We start from the raw sequence: 24,433 nt of genomic DNA, 5'->3' as shown, positions 1-24,433 counted from the left end.
GGGAAAGGCCAAGATATTAAACATAGCCTTCCCTCAGTGTGTAAGGTGATCTTTGCATTGTGTTTGGAAAACGTTTTACTCCCAGTGAATGCTGGCTTGATATTTTCTGTCAGCTATGACAGGCCTCAAATGAGACAATTAATATTTCACAGCTGCTGAGTTTGGAAAGTGACTAGAAAAGATAGGAGCAGGGGTGGGAGGATGGTGGGTTTTTTGTTTTTAATTCACAAACAAAAATTGATTAAAACCCCCAAGTTAACAAAAGTGCTGAGGGTGAGGCTGCAAGCTTACTCCTTTAAAAAAAGACTGCAGGTGCACTCAAGGATTTTCACGCTCATCCTTGTGTAGGCAACTTCTACACTGCTGCCCCTAGGTGAGCAGTTGGGCTCTGATGATACAGGGATGGCTTCCCATCAGGTCTGAAATATTTCAGTTCAGTGGAGCCTCATGCTCAGTCACCGTGGTCAATTCATCTGCCCTTGATCCTTCCAAGGCAGATGAACAGAATTCCATGAAGTTAGCTGCATGGTTATCTTGAAACCTGAGCAATCTGCTCTGGATGGACACTAATAAAATACCCTGTCTATTTAAAAAATGTTTCACCCTGTGTCCATCCTTCCTCCCTCCCACCACGCCTGCTGTGTGACCCTCATTCACACGTGTTGCCTGCTGCTGAGTTGCTGCCTTCCACCCCAGAACCTGGCTGTATTTCAGTGGTGCTTTTTCAGTGGTGCTTTTAAGTACATCTGATGGTTTATAAAGCACTTTTGGGCTGGAAGATGCTCTAGAAATACAAGAATATTAAGGAAAGGGGAATGGTTCAGAGTAACTCTTTCAAAGAATTTACATGCTGCTGTATGACTAGCAGAAAGAAGCTTGTGCATTAAGGATGTTACTTGGCTTTGTTTAAAGGACATGGCATCTGAAATACAATTTACCTTTAGATGCTCTCTGCCTGCATAGGGATGGGGGTCAGCCTAAAGTTCCCATGCATGCATTCATAAGGAGGAGGTGGCTTCTGTACAATTACAAAACAGTGAGGACAAAGTCAATGGGCAGATCATGCTATAGCCCTCTTTCTTGATGTATTGTTCAAGGCTGACATTTTGAAGAAGTGGGGCACATCAGGGAAGCTGCAGATATACAGGGGGAGGTCTAAAGGAGGGGTTCTCTTAACACATTTTTTGGTTCCCCCCCCACCCCGAATCCCCTCTTTTCTCCCAGGAGGTAGTCATGGCCATAGAAAAATCCCCTGGTGGACACATTTGAGAAACACTGGTCTAAAGGGCATTTCACAGAGGCTGGTGGAGGGCCACAAGGAGCTGTTGGGAAAGGAGGGGAAGCAGAACAAAGTAGGAAAAATATAAAGACATGCTGATTTCCCGGCCCCCCCCCCCCCCCAGCATAAACAGTGTTACCACAAACCCAAACCTAACTAAGGGCTAGTCTACACTGGCAACGCTAAAGCGCTGCCGCGGCAGTGCTTTAACATGCCTTGTGTGGTCGAGGCGCAGCGCTCTTAAAAAACCCACCTCCACGAGGGGCGTCTACACTGGCGCTTTACAGCGCTGAAAGTTGCTGCACTCGGGGGTGTTTTTTCACACCCCTGAGCGAGAAAGTTGCGGCGCTGTAAATTGCCTGTGTAGACAAGCCCTAAGGGAAGTGGGGCCACATCACAAATAGCACTGCCTGGCTCCCATGATGGCCGTCTCCATAGAGGCCAAGAATGGAATGTATTGCGAAGACTGAACTTCTGGCAGTGTCTCCAGGCTAGCTTTAGGGCAGTATAGGGGAAACCTGCCATGCCAATGGTTGTGCTGTACCTTTTCTGGGGACAGACAGAGGTTTTAATTCCTCAGCCTGGCACCTTTAACCAGTACGGGATTCACTCTTAAAGAAAATGAAATTCAAAAAGACAGGCATTTAGGAAACTGGAAAAGTATTATTGAGCTGCATCCAGCCACTGAGCACAGCTCTGATCCTAAAGTTCAGAGAACTTTGCCAGCTGCCCCATATGCTTACAATAGATGGAAACCTTCCCCTTTCTGGAGCTGTACATATTAACATATCTTATCAATTAGGGAGATCAGCATGTACTTTCCTTCCCAATGTTTATACTACACAGGATTAACCTGCTCCTAAATGGATAATCAGCATGGATGCACTAAAAATGGGAGGTGACTTACATGCCTGTAATACCATCTGCTTTATTGGAATATTTTACAAACCTGATGTTTAATTTGCTCTCCAGGATTTGGTGACCAATTATTCTGTAATTTCCCAAATAATTACAAGAACCGCAGAGAGGGGTTAAAAAAACAAAAAGACAACTCCTTGAGGGCTGATATTTATACAGGGAAGGAATGAGTAATAGAGCATGGGAAGGGAAGGGCTTTGAAGAGAAGAGTTGGCCAGAGTCTGAGGCTGGAGCATAGTAGACCCCAGGTGGAGGGCTGGAGGCTTGCTCTTGTGCTTTTTTGTTTTGGTTTTAATTATAAAGCTGCTGCATTTTGACAGAGCTGCTAGTGCTGGGAGCTGGTGGCATGTTCCATAGTTTGGCTCACTGAGCTAAGGCTAAGTAGCTGTAGATGCAGCGGCATTTCCAGGATAACGGAGCATGGCTAGAGCAGGGAGACTCCAAGACACGAGGAGTCCACAGAAGGTACTTAGCTGATCTGTGCTGAATTCCGAGGCCATCTGACTGAGTGGATCAATGGATGAGCAGTGCCGCCCTGTTGGGGAATATAATAACTACCATCCTGTTGCAACCCAACTGAGCCATGTGGTCTCATTTTGCAGGTGGCAAAACTGAGGTGCACATGCTGATTTGCCCAGGATCACAAAGTGAGTTAGTGTTAGAACAGGAATGCAAGCCAGGTGTCCAGGCATTAGACCTGGCTTTCCGCTTTCAAATTATGCAGGAACGTCTCCAATAATGGAGTCTCTCTCTCGATATTCTGCCACTACTCTAATGAGCTAAGATTCTGGCAAAACCGTGCAAAAAAGCTCTATAATAATTAACAAACCCATCAAGATGTGATCCTGGGAGAGCTGCATTTCCAAAGCGATCTCATGAAGAGCTTCATGTAAGCAATGGAGCTCTAGCCCCTCCTTATTGATTGCATGCTCCTTGTCACTGGAGCCCTTTAACTAAATGACCGTGCATAGCTACTGGGCCCTCATACTCTTGGTAGTTTCCAATATGTAAAAGGTCATGTTACCAAAGGTGGGAGAGAAAGTGCTGATAAACAGGGCAAGTGTCAAGTTCAGGCCCTTCTAGGTGCAAAACAGCATACCCTTCCTAGGATTAAGCTGACTGCCCCAGCCTGAATCATATGCAGCATTAAAAGCCATACCTGGTGCAATTAACTGTGACTGTGTAGTGGCCTTCACTTGAGGCCAGCATGCCTAGTGAGCAGGCCGTGGGTCTCCCAGAATCTTGGAATGGCTTTGCTGGCAATTGGAGGGCCTGGCAGCCAAGCTACAGTCCACCATTTCCCAGGGTTCCATGGATTCCCCTGGTTGGCTGGAGGATGTGGTGCCATGGAGGAGGATTGGGCCCTCTATCTCCTCTAGGGCCCAAGGGAGGAGGAGAGTCTAGGGAGGCCGTTTGTGTGGTTTAATACTAGACAGGCCTCTTTGGCTGTTTTTGTCCTCTGACTGCTATTGGGACAAAACTGGTACATGCACTGCATGTGAGGTCAGGCTGGTGGGAGTCTGCTCTTGCAAATGGCATCTCCATGCAGCATGACCTTGCATGCACTGTGCATAGAGGTCACCCGGACAGGTGCAGGATCTGGTCCACACCATTCCTGGAAGCACTGGAATGTCTGGTATTCCAGTGTTGGAGTCATTAGGCATATCCCTAGATAATTCAGGAAGGTAGAAAACCACAGTATTAATGAAGTCTTTCTGTACTAGGCCTGAATTGAACCAAAGTTATTTTATGCTTGTCCAAAGTGCTTCCATATTAAACTCTAATTGAACTCCCAGGCTAATATTGAGAATGGAATGTGTAACAGCTTCTTATCAGTGTAAGACACCAGAAGATAGGGCCTCTTTTTACTATCTCCTGTTTAGTTTAGAAAGAGGGGAGGGGAGACAGGGTAATAAATTCAGAAGTAAACCAAGGTAACAGCCTTGAAAAGTTACGAGATGAATTGTCTGCTGTCAAAGATGATTTAATTGTTAACTATACACTGTATAGGAGTGGGGAGGAGACTAGTGGGGGGTAATGAGGATGCCTTGTTGAAATCATGTATAAGAAGACACACACAGCTTGTATCTGTGTGTGCAGGATTTGAGATGGTAAATATCTCCCTGGCACCTTACTTGAGCTCAAATAAACTTTTTCTGCATTCTCCACCCTGGTGTGATAATTAGTGCGACGCACACCGGGCAACGAACCACTGTTTGCTGCCTCAGGCCTTTTTGGGCCGGCAACAGTCTTGGCGTCCCTGGGTGGGCTCGAGGCAAAATTATGCCTTGCCCGGACTCCTCCAATGGCCGGTGGACGACAGTCACAGCCGATGCCAGCGCGCACCGGTGCTTTTACCGGGGGCCTCGGCAGGGACGTGTCAGACCGACCTTGGAAGGCACAACGGTGCAACGCACTCAGATAGTGGAGAAGCAGCTGCGGGCGACGGTGAGGAACCGGTCCTGTGGAAAAGGTAGGAACAGTTCAGTGCTGTTAACCTTTTGTTTGCCTGTTAAGACCTGGGGACGCCCAGTGTCTTCCCATAGGTATGGGGCAGGGATGGAGTACAGGCAGGGCATGGTGTATGCCCCCAGAATGCATTCTAGCAAATTGGAAAGTGTTTGGTTTGGATCCAATGATTAAGGGTAAACTAAAAAGGTTCTGTACAGTTGACTGGCCTCAATATCAACTAGAGAGCCAGGAAAGGTGGCCACCAGAAGGATCACTTAATTACAACATGATCCTTCAATTACTTTTGTTTTGTTAGCAAATGGGTAGCTTTTGAAACTGTTTGTATAAAGAGCTCTTGTAAAAATCCCCCACCATATGCCCCAGAGCTGCACTGGGAGGAGGATTGTCCGTGGGAATAATGGTCTTGGTGTGTGTGTGTGTGTGTGTATACCAGTGTGAGTGTCTGTTGCTGGAAGACGCCCAGATTAACCTGTGAAGCAAATGCTAATGATCAGGAGTAGTCTAACGCAAGCCCAGTAACTAGTGGATCTTTAGGAGATCCGACCCACGGTGGGCTGACTCAGCCTGGCATCGTCCGGCGAGGAAGCTGCCTGGGTCTAGGAATGTGTGAACCTATCTTCCCTCCCCCCCCTTCCTTTCCGTGTGGGCTACTGACAGTCTGATCATCTCATTGAATGCAATTAGAGTATACGGCGTTGTGTCTCCCAGAGACTAGCCGACGCTCTTTGCTGAAAGGAGATGTAGAAGAGTCAGTCATCCTCGTTAATCTCTCCTGTGTGAGTGTCCTGTAGGGAGAGATTCTTAGTTTATGAGCCGCTAGCGCGGACAGGGTCCCCCTCTTTGTGTGTGTAAGTGGAAAAGGGGGGAAGGGACAGTCTAAACGTTCTACCTCACCCCCTAAGGGTACCCCAGCATAGTACATGTACGTACATTATGGTCCTGAAACCTGCAGGTATTTAGAGAATTGGAATCTTTACACGCGTAAAAATCCATCTAAACAATGTCCATTAGAAGGTACCTTCAATCTAGATAAGATCATATATCTCAGAGGAGCTTTTAATTACCAAAGAAAAAGCCTCTGACACAGTGTGAGCAATTCGTCTAGGAATGGGTTAATTTGAAACTCTGCTAAGCCCAGCGATAAAGAGAGAGCTGCTCTGTGTATTAGGTCAGACTATGTTAAGTACAAAGAAAAATTGCTTTTAGCCCCAGCTGGCTGTGGGAAAATATAGACAGAGGTAAATTAAAGGTAATCTAAGTTACAGAACTGAGATTGCATTTGCAAAGCTTAACTGTTCAGTGAGATTTAACAGTTTTTGCAATCCCAGAGTTGGTATGGCTTGGTGACCTGAACTGGAATCTCTGAAAGAGACACTGCAGGAGATTCCAGGGTGTAAAAGAACAGCTCTCCCAAGAGTGGAAGCATGTTGGAAATACTGGATAAGCTGTATACAGAATAATCTCCCGTCCACCTATTCCCCTTCTCTGAATGTTATATACAGACGTGGCCAGTCTGGATATGTGTGAGTATTAAAGTGGCTTAAGGCTTGGGGAAGCTTTGGGGTTTGGTTATATGGTGTGTTTTATCCTTCCCCCAACGTCCTGCAGTAGATAAATTGGTAACAGATTTGTCACAGTTTGGTGAGTAATTGAGAATGGGGGAGCCCTATAGAATTTACACCATCTATTTGTTTTACCTTTGTTATGTTGTGTTTCTTTTGTTTGGAACTGTTGGTGTTATATGTTGAGGATTGCATGATTAAAGGTGAGCCTACTCTCAGCTGCAGTAAGTCTGAGAACTAGAAAGGGGTTCTACCCCCAGTTGCAGCAGGACTGGGCAATAGAGTAGTTGGAGAAAAAGAACAAATATGTACTTGATAACTAGAATTGAGCAATTAAGAGCATAGATCATGACCCAGACAGCAACTCAAACCTGCACCCAGGGCAAGTTGCAGGCTTTGAGACAGGATTTCTAGTTAGAAAAGGAAGCCCTGGTTAAGCAAGTACCAGTCCTTCAGGGACTTGCCAAAATTTAACTATTTGTGCTCAGCATACGCCGTAATAGTAGTGTGTTTGCTACAAGGGGAGATTAAATAATTAAACACCAGTGGGCCATGTGTTTTGCCCAGGTGGCAAGCCTCACAAGGGAAGACTTAGGTAGTCTTGTGAGTTAAAATGTTTTAGGGAAAAGGACCAGAAGGGTGGGGGCTAGTTGAGAAGCCAACCCCCCCTTAGTTAAAACTGGCAGTGGAGCAAATTGGTGTCTAGGGAAAGAACGGTTCAGCTAGAAAAGAAGGATCGGGCCCAGGCAGGCAGGCAACAGACGGAGAGATTGGAAAACAAGTTGGAAACTTTTGACGGTCTAGTGGAAGAAAGGAGTAAATAGGTATAAACATGGGGATTTCAAATACCCAGGAGGATACTTGTCATAGTGATTTAAGTTGAGAAAAGTGGTTGTTGGAGAAAACAAGTGAGTGATTTAAGGCAGTGTGAAAAGTTAACTCCGTAGTTGCTGGAGGGAACAGCAGTTGAACTTTGTAAAAACGCTAAAGAGAAAAATTCTTGGTGTCTTTGAAATGTTTGTAAATAAATTCAGGCAAAGAAATTATTAGATTGCAATCATTTGGTTATGACCCATTTAGTTGAATTATCTAAAAAATGTTTATATAGTGCTATGTAATTGAAATCTTATTAGGTTCTAAAGGCACTATAAGTGATGATGTTTTCTTTCAGTGTTTAAAAGCAGGAGTTAAAAGTACAAAGCAAGTCAGGAAGCATCTGTATTGATGCAAGTTATCTAACTGATAAAGTAGAAGTCACTGAGACCAACGCTGCCTATGAAACATATATATGAAAATATGGGGTAATTCCCCTGTTTTGCCTGAAATCAACTAAGGTATTTGTATATTTTCAGTGATGATTGATTGCCCAGAAAGGGTAGACTTCTGTTTTTGCCTTTCAGATAATCAGAGAAAACTGATGCTAGCTGAACAGCATTCAACATACCATGCCTTTGATGGCACAGTAAAAATTATGTTTTATGTTTTATGTTCTGTCTTGTGGTGTCTGTCTGGTGGCCAAAATTGTTTTGTTTATGGGATGGTCTGGATTGGAATACAGATACTTGTTTTGTTCAACTTGGAATACAAAGTGCTTGGATAAATTGGGAAAAATGTGATATACTAAAGTCTAATACATCTCCTTAAGTAAGAGAAAGAGAAATTTTATTGGCCAAATCTTTTAATTGAAAATTGTTAATAAAACTTGCATACTAATAGTTTTTGGAAGCAAGGACATGGAAAGTTAACCCACTCCCCATATTATATTTGGATCCTTCTGGCTATCTCAGATTTCTAGCCAGAGGGCTGGGGATGGTGGGAAACTATTGGACTAGAGGCTCTATGAAATAAACTCATCAAAGTGGGTGTGCTTGTCCTAGCTTGTTGTCCCAAAGCTTTGACGAAAGTTATTTTAGTAAAAGGATAGATGTGACAAACTTTAAATAATAAGACTAATGTACTGTATAAAGGCAATGTATATGTGTTCATTGTTAGAAAAAGATGTATAAGTGAAGGCTAAGTTTCCTTTGTAGGTTAAAAGAAGCCTTTGTAGGAAAAAGGAAGAAGAACGAGTTAACTGAGGAAAAATAGCTAACATGCTGAGTTTAAAGATAGGGCATTAGCCCCATTTCAGGACACTGCTCTCAGCTAAGACTTAGCTAACAACCAAGACAAGGGAGGCTTAAATGTGCCCACACAGCTGTAAAGTCTGCAAATCGCTGACAGGCACTAATGAAATGTGTTAGGTTTCTTTTTTCACAGGTAAAGATGCACTACACAAAGACCCTAGGAGTCCTGCCACCCTTGGAACCAGGAAACTGGATTAATGTAAAGCTCCACCAACGAAAGACTGCTTTTGCTCTATGCTGGAAAGACCCTTATTAAGCCCTGCTGACCACCAACAGCGTTGTGCAGTGTCAGAATCCAGGATTTCCTGACCAAAAAGGACATTAAGGACTGACCCTGGTGTAGAAACCAAGAATTATACACTGGCAGGAAGAAATTTGTGGGACCCCTGTTTGAGACTGTGGTATTGATTAGATTTTGGGGTTTATTCTACAGGCTGCGCCCTGTGGTTTGGATAAATCCTTCAGCATGTATTGCTCACAAGGGGCTGCCATTAGATTAGCACAACAGAAAGCCTGGGTTGTTTCCTCTGCAAGAAGAGGGAATTGATCAGATCTCTGTGGACTCAGGCCAATAATACAGCAGCCATTTGAAATATTCTTACAAGCTGGGAACATGATAAGAAATTGGGCCAACTAGAAGGGGCCACTAGCCTTATTTTTAGAGCTCAGCTATCCCAAATACAGGCTGGAGTTGGTGGGTTACATGTCATTTCCACCCTCAGTTCTATGACCCAGAAGTTGCTGACAGAGATGGTATTGAGAATCACTGAGACTGGGAAGGTATTGCAGTGGGATCTGGTATATTTAGATGGATCTTGAGCACCAGACTTGGCCCACTGCCCTTACAGACTATCAGGAACCATCTGATCTGTGGTCAGGGGGATGACATACTTGGACACTTTCTGGATGGAAGTATGAACATTCACAATGCTCCTTCCAGGCATGAGGACCGGTTAGGGTGGGTGTGGGCTTCCACATACCGAATCCTACCGGGTCCATAGGGAGGATGAATGTGGGACTGAATACCCCAGCTCCCTAGAGTTTAATTGTTTTTTGTCTTCAAAGTATGAGAAAACTCAGCCAAATGTTTGTTGAGTATTCTCAAAGGGGGGGATTGTTGGAGTCATTAGGCATATCCCTAGATAATTCAGGAAGGTAGAAAACCACAGTATTAATGAAGTCTTTCTGTACTAGGCCTGAATTGAACCAAAGTTATTTTATGCTTGTCCAAAGTGCTTCCATATTAAACTCTAATTGAACTCCCAGGCTAATATTGAGAATGGAATGTGTAACAGCTTCTTATCAGTGTAAGACACCAGAAGATAGGGCCTCTTTTTACTATCTCCTGTTTAGTTTAGAAAGAGGGGAGGGGAGACAGGGTAATAAATTCAGAAGTAAACCAAGGTAACAGCCTTGAAAAGTTACGAGATGAATTGTCTGCTGTCAAAGATGATTTAATTGTTAACTATACACTGTATAGGAGTGGGGAGGAGACTAGTGGGGGGTAATGAGGATGCCTTGTTGAAATCATGTATAAGAAGACACACACAGCTTGTATCTGTGTGTGCAGGATTTGAGATGGTAAATATCTCCCTGGCACCTTACTTGAGCTCAAATAAACTTTTTCTGCATTCTCCACCCTGGTGTGATAATTAGTGCGACGCACACCGGGCAACGAACCACTGTTTGCTGCCTCAGGCCTTTTTGGGCCGGCAACACCAGGAATATGTGAGTGACCACCCTAGAAAAGTCTCAGTCCCCTCTATCTGGTACAACAGAGCAGCCTCCCCTGACCCTCCTCCTCCCTCCCTGGTTTTCTCTTCAGTTTGGGGTGTGGTCTTAGCACTTGGCTTCCCTCTCAGTTGAGGGTTGCTCACACTGTCTCCATTATTCAGACACTGAGTTGGGGCTTCCCTGCTCACTCCTCAGTGTTCTGTTCCTATTTGTCAGGGAGAATGCAGGGGAGAAAAGGGAGTCAGGCCCTTGGCCTCCCAGTCAGGTCTTAACCACAATCCATGCCCATCCCCTGTAGATCCCTCTGTCTTAGAAGCTACAGGCTGGGTGCCTCCCTGCAGGCTGTCTGTCTCCTTCACTCTTCCCTGCTTGACTGTCAGAGTCCCCTTTTAGGGAAGTCCTCCATTTGGAACATGCTCTGCAGGGGCTGAGGGGAAGCCTCCTTGCCTAATACAGCTCCACAACTCCCTTGGTCTTAGGCTATACACTGCAGCTTATGTCAGCATAACTTATGTCGCTCAGGGGTCTGAATCCCCCCAAAGCAACATAAGATATACCGACCTAACCGCCAGTGTGGACAGCACTATGCCAGCAGGAGAGTTTTTCCTGCCAACATAGCTACTACTGCTTGTGGGCTGGAGTAGTTAAGATGATGGGACAGCTCTCTCCTGTTGGCTTAGAGCAGATACATTGGAGAGCTTACAGTGGCCCAGCTGCATTTGTGCCACTGTAAACACTCTGGTGTAGCTGTGCCCTTGGTGTGGGGTCTGTAAACCTCATCAAAGACCTGTTGGGAGTGCAAGGACTGATTGCAAAGCCAGAGCCCCATCATAATTCTATATCTTGCCTTGTTTCTTGTACATTCATTCTGACCTGCAGCGCTCGCTGCTGTTCCAGTCCTGGGATTCTGCTCAGTTTTGTCAATGCACCTCCATCTTATGTTGCAGCAACTGTGTACTCTTCTGTCCCAGGCACTGCGCACTTGTCACTAAAAAACACTAGGCTTGTTGAATTGTGCTGAATAATAATTATGGTTATTTTTGTGATGAGGATAAAGGCTTCCCTTGAGAGTGGGTTGACAGCAAAGTCATTTTCATTATGACTAACAAGATTTGAACCCGAGCCTTTAGAGGGGAATAGCTGACTTGTTTAACCCACTGCAGCACCATCCTCACACACCACCCACATCTATAGAAATGCACGTGCTGGGCCAAGCCTCAATTCCACCCATGTAATCATATCCAAATCAGTAGAGCTACACTGATGAAACTGAAGATAGAATCTGTCCTTACTCTAAAATAGTAATTGAGCTGTCCGCAGCTCAGCCATGAAAACTGGCATCTAATTACCAGCTGTGGGGCTGGAAAGATTCACTCACAAGGGCCTGTTGTGTGTCCCACCCAGTGGGGAAGTGTCTCCAGAAGCAAGAAGGGAGTGGAGAGATGAATGGGAGCAGCCTCAGCAGGTGCATTCCTAGCAGCAAGCATAGAAGGTTTCACCAACAGCCTCACTGTTCCCTGCTTGCTATTAAACTTCCTTATTGAATTTGATAGAGATCAGAGCCACTTGCTGGATAGTCTTAATAAGGAAGGTTGTTCCCTTTGTTTCTGTTTGAATAAAAGGGTATAGAAGGGAGGCTTCCCAGTTTACCTTTGTCATTTTTCTATAGCCGTTGAAGGAAGAAAAGACTTGAGCAAGCTTCCAAGACTGGGTGTGGGGTGGGAGTGTAGAGTAATAAATCCCTCCTTGCCCAGGAGTTTCATAATTAATAAGCTGCACAACATCTACTGCTCAGAAGTCCTTAGTCCAGCAGAGAGAGAATGCTGATCCTGCTGTAACAAAAGCACAGCCCTACCACTTGAACTAAAGAAGAATCTCCTTAATTGATCAGGAGTATAGGAGCTTTGAATCCAACTTCAGCAGCTCTTATTCTGCCCAACGGAGGGTGGTGATATACATAATATTGGCTAGTTGATTGCAGTATCTTTGGAAGAACCTGCTTCTCATCAGTGTCCAGTATACACATGTATCTTTGATTGACTTCTAGCTCATTTTGACATTGAGGGTAGAGGGATGTGTATTTTAATTGCCTTGTTAGAAAGGATTTATTTTTAGTTAATGGTTTGAACTGGTATGGGGCACCCTGTGGCCCAGGAATGAGCAGTTATAAGTTTCTAAATTAATCTCTAGTCTCTTTTGCCAGTAGAAAAGAGATTACCTGGCCCACCTTGTCTCTCCAAATAAGTCTCTCACTTTTAGACCAAACGATTTTTCTTGTTTATTGCTTGGTGTTTGAATTGATAAATGTACTGATAGCAAGCATGGTCTGACCAGGGTATTTCAAATCAAGACACCAGAGTTTTTTCCCCCTGATTCTGCTACTGAATTTGTGTGTCTTTGGGCAAGTCATTTCCCTTAAGTGTGTGTCAGCCTCCCCCTGTGTAAAATGAGGATAATTTTGGCTTACTTTAAAAGCTTTGACAACCTTTAATAGCATATTTAAGAGCTTTGAGATCCTTTAAATTAAATGCTGTACAAGTGAAAACTATTTTAGAGTTCTGTCTCTCATACAAACAGCTGACGGAGGCTATTATGCAAGATGTCAGGACCTTCAGCCAAAGTAATTCTGGTGCAGCAACGTCTGGTACCATAGGGGGAAAGCGGATTTGATGGAGCAGAGAAGGAAGATACTGAAAGAAAAATTGTAATTGGAGGAACTACATTTGCTATTAATACTGGGTTAGGAGTAAACCATCCATAAGTCCCCATGGAAGAGTAAACATGCATCACACGGTCACTAGCTGTGTGAATTTCCCAACTGGAAAGCTGACTACGTACAGCAGGTCAAGGTCAAAGGAAGTCTGCCCAGGTCTCTATGCAGCTGAGCGTATTACAGTTTCACTTGTACTCAACATCAGGTCATACACGAAAACGAACAGAGTAACATGAGTGGTAGATGTCTGGGGGCGAAGAAGCAACTTTTTTTTTCTTTTACAGCTTTCAGCCTTTTAATTGCCTGTGTAAACAAATGCATTGTCTTTTAAATCAGGAACCGGATGCCTTGTCTAGAGCACTTCTGAAAGCAGGCTTGTATTGAAACAACCAGCATCGGTTACTTGACCGGTATGGACATGGGGTATTTTTCTGAGTATTATGCTATAGATTTTGTCTATACCACAATAATCTCCAGTGGCACAGAGCTGGGCCCCAAGAGTGTTAATTCCCTTGCCTGTAATTGCCATGGGTAGCATGGACTAATGGTAGCCACTAGCCAGTCATCTGCTGTATTGTGCCACTTCTTCCCTGATTAGAGTATTGTTTACCAGCTGGTGGCTGGATGCTGCTATTAATTTGCATCAGGGCCCCATAGTGGAAGTTACAGTACACCTGTATAACAAAAAAACAGTCTCTACCCCAAGGTGCTTACATTATAAATGTAAGATAAGCGACAACAGGTGGAGATAATAAATAGTTGGAGAAAGCTAGTGCTATAGCTAATTTAACCACAGTCCAGTGGCTAGGCTGGCTGTGTGCATTCTGCACAATACCACACCTGGAATGTGAACCAGGTCAGTCTTGGTTCATAGGTTGTGTACAATTCTACCAGCTGAGCCAGCTAGAAAGCTCCCTTGGGCTAAACTGTGTAGAAAATGAGTTAACTTAATCTCAGCTGGAAGCTCTTCCTTGCAGAACTCTTATCAGCGTAGCAACCCAAGCAGTACACTGATAAAATACCCCCATTATGACCTAAGGGGGTTTGGTACAAGGCTGCCTTTAATGATGTTTGACAGCTGACAAACTGCCAGCTCAAGCAAAGAAAGGACAAATCTACTGCACCCGGCAAGCATCCATCAGGTTGGACATCCTTCCTACATCTCTGGAAAAATTAGGAGTAATTAATTCATCATTATGCAAGGGAGGCTTATTCTATCTTGGGAATTTCTAATGCACCTGTTATTATTGCCCATTGCAAATATACTTAACCTCTAGACCATGGGACATCAAGATGACGAGAGCCAGGTAAATGGGACAATTTAAAGGTACTTCAGCTGCCTCATGATGCTGCTTACGGCCCCAAAAGCTCTCTCTTATTGCAAAATTATTCCAGCCCCATCAGTTTCCAGATCCTGTTAAAATAATGGGCACATTAGATGGTCTCTCTCACCTAGGAATCTGCCAGATCAGGGTTTGCCTGGGAGGCCTTTACACGGAGATGACCCAGAGATAACAGAAAAAGACACTGTCAAGAGAAATCACATAGCCTTTTTTTCTCAGTTCCTCACCTGGGTTACTATTAGGTTAAAAGGGCAAGAGTTCTAAAACATTTTATTTACTTTCCACTGTGTTTGCTGTTTGTTTACTTTTTTGCACATTGCTTCATGCAGACTAGACCAATCAGTTTCACTTTGTTTCTAGTATGTTTTTAATTTTTCTAGTGCTTGTGTATAATATGCTGCTAGAGATTCTTGCATCCCACTCTACTGGCCAGTCCATTTGGGGACAATAATTCTCTCATGTTACCAACTAGTGTAGTTATTCCTTTAGCTAATTGAGGTTGAAGTTGGTGCATTGTTGCTAGTCTTGCTTTCAGATCTCACAGGTGACCCTTACAGGTCTTGTTACAAATGTACTAATACAACTCTGTTATATTTGGGTTCCCAAAATTGCTAGAGAATATTTCAATATATTTTCCCGGAGCATTTGCCCAATTCATGTTGTAGTGATTGTCATCCTTGGAATAAAAACAGAATGTGAGCTCTCAACCCTAGGCAGCTACTCTGAAATGCTGCATCCTCAACTGGCCCTGTTCTGAGGACAGAAAAGTCAAAGGAAGAATAATTTTTAAAGACTGTGTTACCTTTTCGTGTCCTGTTACATCTGTGTGCGTGGTATGTGAGAGAGAGTGGAGGAAATCAGAATATCCACTTTGAAACTGATTATGATTATATGGTCAGCCCTCAATGTCAGTGAAACACATTTGCTTAGATAACCCAGTGATAAATGTCTTAAAATAGATAAATGTGTAAATTAACAGCCATTCTTATCTGTCAGGATGTCTGAGAAATATCTCTTTGATATCCCAGTGCAGAATGAGGGGACAGGGGAACTGTTTTTGCCAGGCTCAGAATACATTAAAACAGAGCTCTTCATTCAGTACAGAACTCATAATTTCAGATTAGAGTTCTGTTTGACTCTGCACATCTGACCATTTAATTTGAAATACTTGCTGAAGAAAGGAAATGGAAAATATATAAATGAAGAAATAGCTATAAACAAAGAAATAGCAATACATGATTGCTTTATATCAGATGCATAAGAAACGTTTGAAAGCTGATTGTGTGTGTGTGTGTGTGTGTGTGTGTGTGTGTGTGTGTGTGTGTGTGTGTGTGTGTGTGTAATAGCATTTTTTCCCCTATAAATGTTTCATGTAATTTGCTGTAAATGTTTTATGGAACATTCCACTTTGTATTTATTTGTTAGGGCTTTTGTTTGTCTGTTTTAAAGCAAGTTCAAAAGTTTAGAGAATTTTTATTTCCATAGTTGTCCTAGAAGAAGAGTCAGAATTTCACTCAAAAATGGATGACATTTCAAGAAAAACACTGAGTTTCAAGCAAAAAGGGCTGTCCAATAAAAACATGCAAAAAAGTTCACTTTCACTGTTTTAAATGTAAAATCTTCATTTCACATAGTGCAGTCTTGTGAGAGTGAAATCACTGAATGGAAATTGCTAAAGTGTTCACACAAATTTGTCCCAACTTCAGTCACTCCATTCTGGTATTGGTTAGGCAAAGGATGAGCTGAGACTCCTGTTGTTCTGCTAAACTCTGTTCATTTTATTCTTACCTCACCCTCCAAATCCAGCCTTGCCCCATTTCTGGGTACGTCTATACTGCAGTCATGGAGGTGATTGCAGCTTGAGTACATATACACAAGCTAGCTTTAATCTAACTAGCCCAGGTGCTGGAGCAGTGAAGTGCAGCAGCATGTGCTTCAATGAAGGCTGTACAAGCCCATCAGGAACCCTGGGTAGTTACTCAGAGGGTAGCCTGCGCTGAATTTCACAGTGCTGCGGCTTCACTATTCTGGTATCTGAGCTAGCTAGGTTAAAGCTAGCTCAATATGTCTACTCATGCTGTATTCGTACCCTGTGATTGCAGTATAGACAATAGCCACTGTCTCATCCACCTATTGTGAACTGCCTGATACCTTAGCCTGATCCTGAATTCACTGCATGTGGGATCGTTCCAATTGAAGTCGATGGACCTTTGCACAAAATTCCAGGAGCAAGATGCTACTTTGTAAGCTCTCTGCTGGGAGTGTCTCATTTTTATTTATTTAGCACAACACCTAGAACAGTGGAGCTCCAATATTTGAGTGGAGTCTCTAGATGCTGCCATAATGTAAATAAGTCCTTCTGTATGTCACTAGAAAGCTACTTTCCTGTCACTGGAAAGGTCATTTTGCTTTCATTGTGATGTCATTTTTCCCAGGTTGTCAGTACAGTCTCAGATTTGATCTGTGATTTCAGTGTCCTAACAATCTGGGTGTTCTTTGTATGCCTCTTCCTTAGCCGATCCTCACTAATAGTATGTAAATGATGTATGTTTATTATGAAATTGTAAGTAAAATTTTACTTACAATTTTCCCCCTAAGTGTTTAGATTTTAACATATCCCTCTGGTAACCGTCTGCCACACACCCAATTCCTTCTTGGGGAGTGCTGTATTCCTAAAATGCCCCATCGATGGTTTCCCGTGAGATTTCCCTGGATGTCTGATTGCCTATGCAGTTTGATTTTCAGTGATTCTGGAAGCTTTTTGTTCTATTATTCACCATAGGTCTCTCTTGTCTGTGCTTATTATGTGCCACCAGAAGGTACCTGGGAATTTGCAGCCTTCCCAGCCACTGCTATTGTACAAACACGCATCGATAGATGATGGTGTCTGAATTTGGTGATGCGCTCATAATTGCTAGCGCAAGCTTTTTAAAGAGAGTTAAATTTTAAAAAAAATTTAAAAAGCAACATCCTGTCTCATCATTGGTGTGGTTCCTAGATGTAAGATCTGATTTAACCTTTGTCATTGATAGAATTGATTTGAGGGATGATCCTTTGGTGGTTCCACAGACATGATGCACCTCAATCCAGTGAGACCCTGGAAGGAATGTCCTACCCAGCTAGACAATGGTATGAAGATCTTGGCTTCTTATCTGCACTCTCATTTGGCCATAATTAGGCTCAAAGCTTTAAAAAGGTACGTGTGTGCATGCTCTGGCATCTGCCTGGCTTCCATCAGAACCAGCTGTCAGCAGAGAAGGCTGAAAAATCAGTCTAGATTTCCACAGCCCTGCAAAACCAGTCCTTTCTCTGAGGCCTGGTCTACACTAGGACTTTAATTCGAATTTAGCAGCGTTAATTCGAACTAACCGCTCAACCGTCCACACCAGGAAGCCATTTAATTCGAACTAGAGGGCTCTTTAGTTCAAATTTGGTACTCCACCCCGGCAGGTGGAGTAACGCTAAATTCGACATGGCTAGCTCGAATTAGGCTAGGTGTGGATGCAAATCGAACTTAGTAGCTCCGGGAGCTATCCCACAGTGCACCACTCTGTTGACGCTCTGGACAGCAGTCCGAGCTTGGATTCTCTGACCAGCCACACAGGAAATGACCCGGGAAAATTTGAATTCATTTTCCTGTCTGGGCACTTTGAATCTGACGTCCTGGCTGGACATCGGGGCGAGCTCCGCAGCACCTGCAACGATGCAGAGCTCTCCAGCAAAGGAGTCCGGCCAATCCAAGAATAGAAAGAGGTCCCCAGCATGGACAGACCGGGAAGTCCTGGATCTGATCGGTGTGTGGGGCGAGGAGTCTGTGCTGTCGGAGCTGCGCTCCAGCAAGCGGAATGCAAAGACCTTCGAGAAGGTCTCCAAAGCAATGATAGAGAAAGGATACAGCCGGGATGCAATGCAGTGCCGCGTGAAAATCAAGGACCTGAGACAAGGCTACCAAAAAGTCAGAGCGGCAAACGGACGCTCTGGAGCCCTGCCCCAGACATGCCGCTTCTACGAGGCACTGCATGCCATTCTAGGTGGGTCTGCCACCACTGCCCCACCAGTGACCGTGGACTCAGTGGATGGCATAGTGAACCTGGACAGTTCCTCCTCGATGTTCGCCGATGGGGAAGATGAGGAAGGGTCTGTGGAGGACGGCACAGGCGACAGCGAACACAATAATACCACTTTCCCTGACAGCCAGGATCTCTTCATCACCCTCACAGAGATCCCCTACCAACCCTCCCCAGCCGTTAACCCGGACTCTGAATCAAGGGAAGGATCAGGCGGTAAGTGCTAGAAACATGTAAACATTTATTTTTTATAAAACAGGTATAAAAAATAGAAATACTATATATAAAATTTTCAATGAAAAACTATATGAAAAGTAGGTCCACACATATAGGGATTGAACAATAATCCTCCAGGGACAATTCAAGAAAGGTCTCATTTAGGTCCTCGAAAAGCCTCCGCAGGAGGTTCCTGGGGAGAGGTGCCTTGTTGGGTGCTCCGTGGAAGCACACTCTTCCGCGCCAGGACATCCTTATGTAGATGGGAATCATCGCCTCTACAAGCATGGCCGCATATGGTCCTGGTCTCTGCAGGGCTTCCCTTAGCATCCGCTCTTTGTGACTCCGAGGGACCCGCATCAGGGTGATCTCGTTCATGAAATGCTGCATCTAATTAGGGCAATTAGTGTATTGTTACTGTTGTGAATGGTTGACTTTTACTTTGCATAACAATGACCCTCGCTTAACAGCCACGTGTTGTAGGCCACATAGGAAAAGCATACATTGATCTTTCCTGTGCACTGGCGGGAGTGGCTGGAAAAGGGTCAGAGTATATGATTTCCAGATTGCCTTTAGCGGGAGGGCACAGCTATCCATTAACTGATAAGCAGAATGTACTGTAAGGCTTACCAGGACTGTCTGCTAGACGGATTCAGCTGTCTCTCCCCACTTGTCCGCTCTCCTGTGCAATGCCGCAGCCAATGAGAGCGTATTCCGAAATCTCGAACTTGTCCCGAGATCTCGTGAGACTTGTTGCCCTGTATGGTCTTGTTCAGAGAAACTGACTAGACTGTGTTCACTGTTCGCAAACATGTATCTGTTCAAGGAAATCAGTTACTTTTCCCATGACACAGCTTCGGCTCTTTCCCGGACTGCCCCGGCATCCCCCTCGCAGAGGCTGGCGCAGATTAGGCGGCTAAAGAAAAAGACTAGGGACGAGATGTTCGCGGAACTGATGGCTTCCTCCAGAGCCGAGGCGGCAGAGCAGACACAGTGGAGGGAGACCCTATGTCAACAGCATCGCACACACATCGAACGGGAGGATAGGTGGTGGCAGGAAGACCAGCAGGCGACTCAAACGCTGCTTGGGCTAATGAGGGAGCAAACGGACACGCTCCGGCGCCTTGTTGATGTTCTGCAGGACCGCAGGCAGGAGGACAGAGCCCCCCTGCAGTGTATCTGCAACCGCCCTCCCCCGCCAAGAAGTCCTGCCCCCCCCTCACCCAAAAGTACAAGACGGAGGGGCGGTAGGGGCCGTCAGAACTGTCACTGCACCACTGCATAGCGCTAATGTACCACACACCTCTCACGCTATACATTTGTAGAAGTGCTTCCCTTACAGGCTCACCCAGTCCCAAATCCAAGTTTCATCCCCCCACTGTGTATTAGATTATTAAAAGCTGTTTGCTGTTATTCACTGTTTTGGTCACGTCTTTCGTGTCAGAGGATTTTTTTGTGTATGGGGGGGGGGGATTTATAATTGCACGATATAGCCTACATTACCAGGGTACAGACTTGGGGGCATGATCAACTGCAGGGCACACACACACTGCAGTCAGTAGGCACCAGGGTCACTCTGTGTGGTGTATGCTGCCCCGGGTCATTCTGTGATGTGTATGCTTGTCCAGGGTCCTAGCACCTGCCACCCCCTTAATGTTAAGGCACGCTGCCCTTACCATGCACTTCCACCGTAGCAACGAGCCTCTCCGCTGCCCTGAGCCCCAGCAAGAGCCCTCATCCACGGACAGATACTCACCCTTCCCCCACACCCCTCACCCCTTCCTACGCCCAAACCCGCAGCCCACTGCCGTCATCCAAACCCCTATCCAAAGAAGGCACCACTCGCCCCTTCCTGCAAACCCACCCCTTCCTGCAATCCCTCCCCTTGATGCACAACCACTTGCAACCGTCCCCCACCCCAGAGACCTATGTAGGAGCAGGAGGATCTCATTCCTCTATGGAACAAGCGGTCTGTACATCAGTGCACACCGTGCCCAGCACAGTATGCGTCCATGTTTCAACAACTGAACAGAAATGCAAAGTAAAACAAAGATTTATTAATAATGAGTGTAACAATTAATTTTATTTAAAACGTGCTTTGGAAGTGGGGGAAACTTGGAGAACGGGGTATGTAACCGCAGATCGAAATCGACACATACAGGCCCAGGGTCAGTTTCTATTGAAAGCAAGTGGAGAGTCAAAGGTTACCCTGCTCTCCGAGGAAACTAGCTTTCAAAGCCTCCCGGATACACAGCGCTTCCCGCTGGGATATTCTCTCGGCACGGGTGTCTGGCTGAGCGTAAACTGCAGCCAGGCGATTTGCCTCAACCTCCCATCCGGACAAAAAGGTCTCGCCCTTGCTCTCACAGAGATTGTGGAGCACACAGCAAGCAGCAATAACTACGGGGATATTCTTTTCGCTGATGTCCGAGCGAGTCAGTAAGCTCCTCCATCTCCCCTTGAGACGTCCGAAAGCACACTCCACCACCATTCTGCACTTGCTCAGCCGGTAGTTGAAGAGTTCCTTCTCTCTGTCCAAGGCGCCTGTATAGGGCTTCATGAGCCAGGGCATTAGTGGGTAGGCTGGGTCCCCGAGGATCACTGTAGGCATCTGCACATCCCCAACCGTTACTTTGTGGTCCGGGAAGAAAGTTCCTGCCTGGAGGCGTCTAAACAGACCAGAGTTCCTGAACACAACGCGCGTCATGAACCTTGCCCGCCCACCCAACGAAGATGTTGGTAAAACGTCCCCTATGGTCCACCAGTGCTTGCAGCACCATAGAAAAGTAGCCCTTTCGGTTAATGTACTCGCTGGCCTGGTGGGCCGGTGCCAGGATAGGGATGTGAGTCCCATCTATAGCCCCACCGCAGTTTGGGAATCCCATCATGGCGAAGCCATCTATGATGTCCTGGACGTTTCCGAGAGTCACTACCTTTGAGAGCAGTTGCTCAACGATTGCGTGGGCTACTTCAATCACAGCAACCCCCACGGTAGATTTGCCCACGCCAAAGTGGTTCGCTACTGACCGGTAGCTGTCTGGCGTTGCAAGTTTCCAGAGGGCTATGGCCACTCGCTTCTGCACACTCAGGGCTGCTCGCATCCGGGTGTCCTGGCGCTTCAGGGCAGGGGACAGCAAGTCACAGAGTTCAAGGAAAGTGCCCTTACGCATCCTGAAGTTTCGCAGCCACTGTGATTCATCCCAGACCTGCAGCACTATGCGGTCCCACCAGTCCGTGCTTGTTTCCCAGGCCCAGAATCGCCGTTCCACACCATGAACTTGACCCATTGCCACCATGATCTCCATGGCACGGCGTACCCTGCTTTGTGAGAGGTCTGCGCCACTCTGTGAATTCCTGTCCTCACCGCGCTGCCGGAGCCTCCTCGCACGATTTCTCAGCAGCTGACTGTGGAAGAGGTGGACAATAAGGTGCAAGGAGTTGACAACGGCCATAAGTGCAGCGATGATCGCAGCGGGCTCCATGCTCGCAGTGCTGTGGCGTCCGAGCTGTAACCGAACAGAGAAGGGCGCGAACAGATTTCCCGCCGGAGCTTTCAGGGAGGGAGGGCGTGATTGATGGTTCTATGATGACAGTTACCCAAAACCACCCTCGACACATTTTTCCCCCCAGCAGGCATTGGGGGCTCTACCCAGCATTCCAATGGGCAGCGGGGACTGCGGGAACTGTGGGATAGCTTCCCACAGTGCACCGCTTCCAAAGTCGACGCCAGCCCCGTTACTGTGGACTCAGAAATTCGAATTAGTGTATTTACTGTGGATCCACAAATTCGACTTCATAAGGTCGAATCCACAAATTCGACTTAAGTAGATTCGAAATAGTCTTGTAGTGTAGACAAGGCCTGAGTGTGGTGCTGTCCAGCTGATCTTTTGAGAGCAAGTGTTTGGGTTCATAGTAATGGCACAAGGCCATGAAACAAAACCATCTGGTTACTCCAATTCCAAACTTCCAGTACCAGGTGCTCTGGTGTGTCACGTGTTTAATCAGCAATGATGGATAGGTTGACATGTCCTGGCAGTCAGAGAAATACTCCTTTGAGATGTTGAAAGGCTCTACCCTCAGGATCCTGTTTCCTGGCAGCATTGCTGATTATAAGAAACCACCAGGGTGGAGATGAGAGCTTCTGTGTGTTCTTACTGTCTTGAAAAGTGCCAATGGATCTTTAGCAGCTGCCATTGGTTTTACATCTGGTGTAAAAGGTACCACTTCTGGCACTACAGTGCCCCATGCTGTGTCTTGGGTTGTAGTATTGACTTGGAGTGAAGACCTCCCCTACTGAGTCACCAGTACATCTGGTGTACTTAGCACTGCATTCAGGTCTCCCCTCCAGCTACTGACAGGCCCTACCCTGTTTAGTTTGCAGGATCCATAAAGACTACAAGCCATAGTGGTGTGGCACTGTTTACTATGTCCCAAACATTAGTGATCTCATAATGTCTCTGTTCCAACCAGTAAATCTTTTTTTTAAGAACAAATACGCTTTCTTTCCCCTTGAAAAATACTGTCACTGCCTTTAGACTGTGCTTACTTTACATAAATTACAGCCAGAGGGGATTTTCTTCTTGCAGAGGATGGAAATGTAGGTTTTTTTCTAATCCTGGTTAATGTTGCTCCTCTGACAATGTCAGACAATCCAATTATGCCTAATGGATCAGTTACTACCACACTTGATTATTCAGTTTTTCAGCTACTTTTTTTCTTTTTAATGCACAAGCAATCTTAAATTAAACTCGTCCTTCTCCTGGAAATTGTGAGCATTTTCAGACAAAAATCAGAACATGCTCTTCTTTTGCAGCTTCTCATCTGGCACGAGAGCGCCACATTTGGCTTGCCCCAGTGGAACTTGTGTGGAAGGCAAGAGGAAGGCTTTTACTCAGGGATTCAAATTAGGGAGGAGCCAACAATGTCAAACAGGATAAGGTGTGCGCCTGGAATTCAGACCTGGGTTCTGTCACTTACTAGCTAGGATACCCAGGACAAATCACTTTCTCTCTAGGTGCTTCTGCTTTCCCTCCTTTCTAAAGTGCTTGAAGATATATGGATGAAAAGTACTCTACAAATCCTACAGTTTATTATTAAGTGGCTGTGATGTTACCTAGGGTACAAGCTGTGTCCCACAATTCTCCAACTTGGGGTGCCTTTTATACTGTTGCATGGTGACAGCAACCACTCTTAGTCTGCCCCCACACAGTCTCCAGCATCTAAATCACTCCCAGCTGTACTATATGAGTGCTATCCATGCAAATGTGCATCTTGTAGTGGCCAGCCCTCTCCTGGACAGCACAAGCTCACATAAAGTCTATCACTTCATTAATAGAAAATGATATGCATACATCATATCTCAAATGAAGTTTACCAAACCCTTCAATCAAAACACACGCTGGTTTAGCTAAAACAAGTTTATTAATTCCAGAAAGATTTTAAATGATTACAAGTAATGAGGCATAAAAGTCATAATTAGTTGCAAGTAAATAAAAGGTAAAACAAATCTAATATAGAGTAGAATCTTATGACTTTACATACAATGTTGCCACACACATTTTACCAGGACAATAATGATCAGCACATTGAGTTTTCAAATGATACCCCATTAGGCATACTTTGTACAGAATCCATTATAGTTTTGTAAAAGGAGTGAACATAGGAATACAGACTGTCACAGTGGTCTGAACTTCTTGCCCAGTGCTCAAACATAAACCATTTTTAACGTTTTAATAAAGTTTAACTCTTTAAAGTTCCTTTTCTCTTCTGCCATGAATCTTCATACTTTTAGGTTTCGACCAGAACTGGAGGTGAGACATTCTGAGAGAGAATGGTACTTGCAGCCCTACCAGAAGCAAGACCCACCAGTGATCATATGAGACAGAGGCTGTTTTTGTGGGATTTTTCAGCCTGAATATTTTCTCCAGTTATTTAGATGAGGTTGGTCTGAGCATCTGGACTTTTGGGTGCATTTCCAAACCTCCTTGAAAGTCACCCATCCCT

The 24,433-nt window shown here is 45.1% G+C and overlaps 1 protein-coding gene across 5 annotated transcripts in view; it reads left to right on the top strand.

The window, feature by feature from the left end:
- Positions 1-24,433, top strand: part of CD34 (CD34 molecule) — a 108,702-nt gene that overhangs the window by 19,616 nt on the left and 64,653 nt on the right. For 2 of the 5 annotated variants that reach the window (XM_045013599.1, XM_045013594.1), the window contains exon 1: positions 17,182-17,276. The exons of the other annotated variants lie outside the window; for them this stretch is intronic. The gene's annotated coding sequence lies outside the window, so the exon portion shown is untranslated. Of the gene's footprint in view, positions 1-17,181; positions 17,277-24,433 lie in introns of those variants that run through there. 5 annotated transcript variants of the gene reach the window in all.

Source organism: Mauremys mutica, chromosome 4 (genome assembly GCF_020497125.1).
Source record: "Mauremys mutica isolate MM-2020 ecotype Southern chromosome 4, ASM2049712v1, whole genome shotgun sequence".
NCBI classification, from domain to species: Eukaryota; Metazoa; Chordata; order Testudines; family Geoemydidae; genus Mauremys; species Mauremys mutica.
The sequence above is the reverse complement of the archived record's forward strand: the minus strand, read 5'-3'. Positions and strand labels throughout refer to the sequence as shown.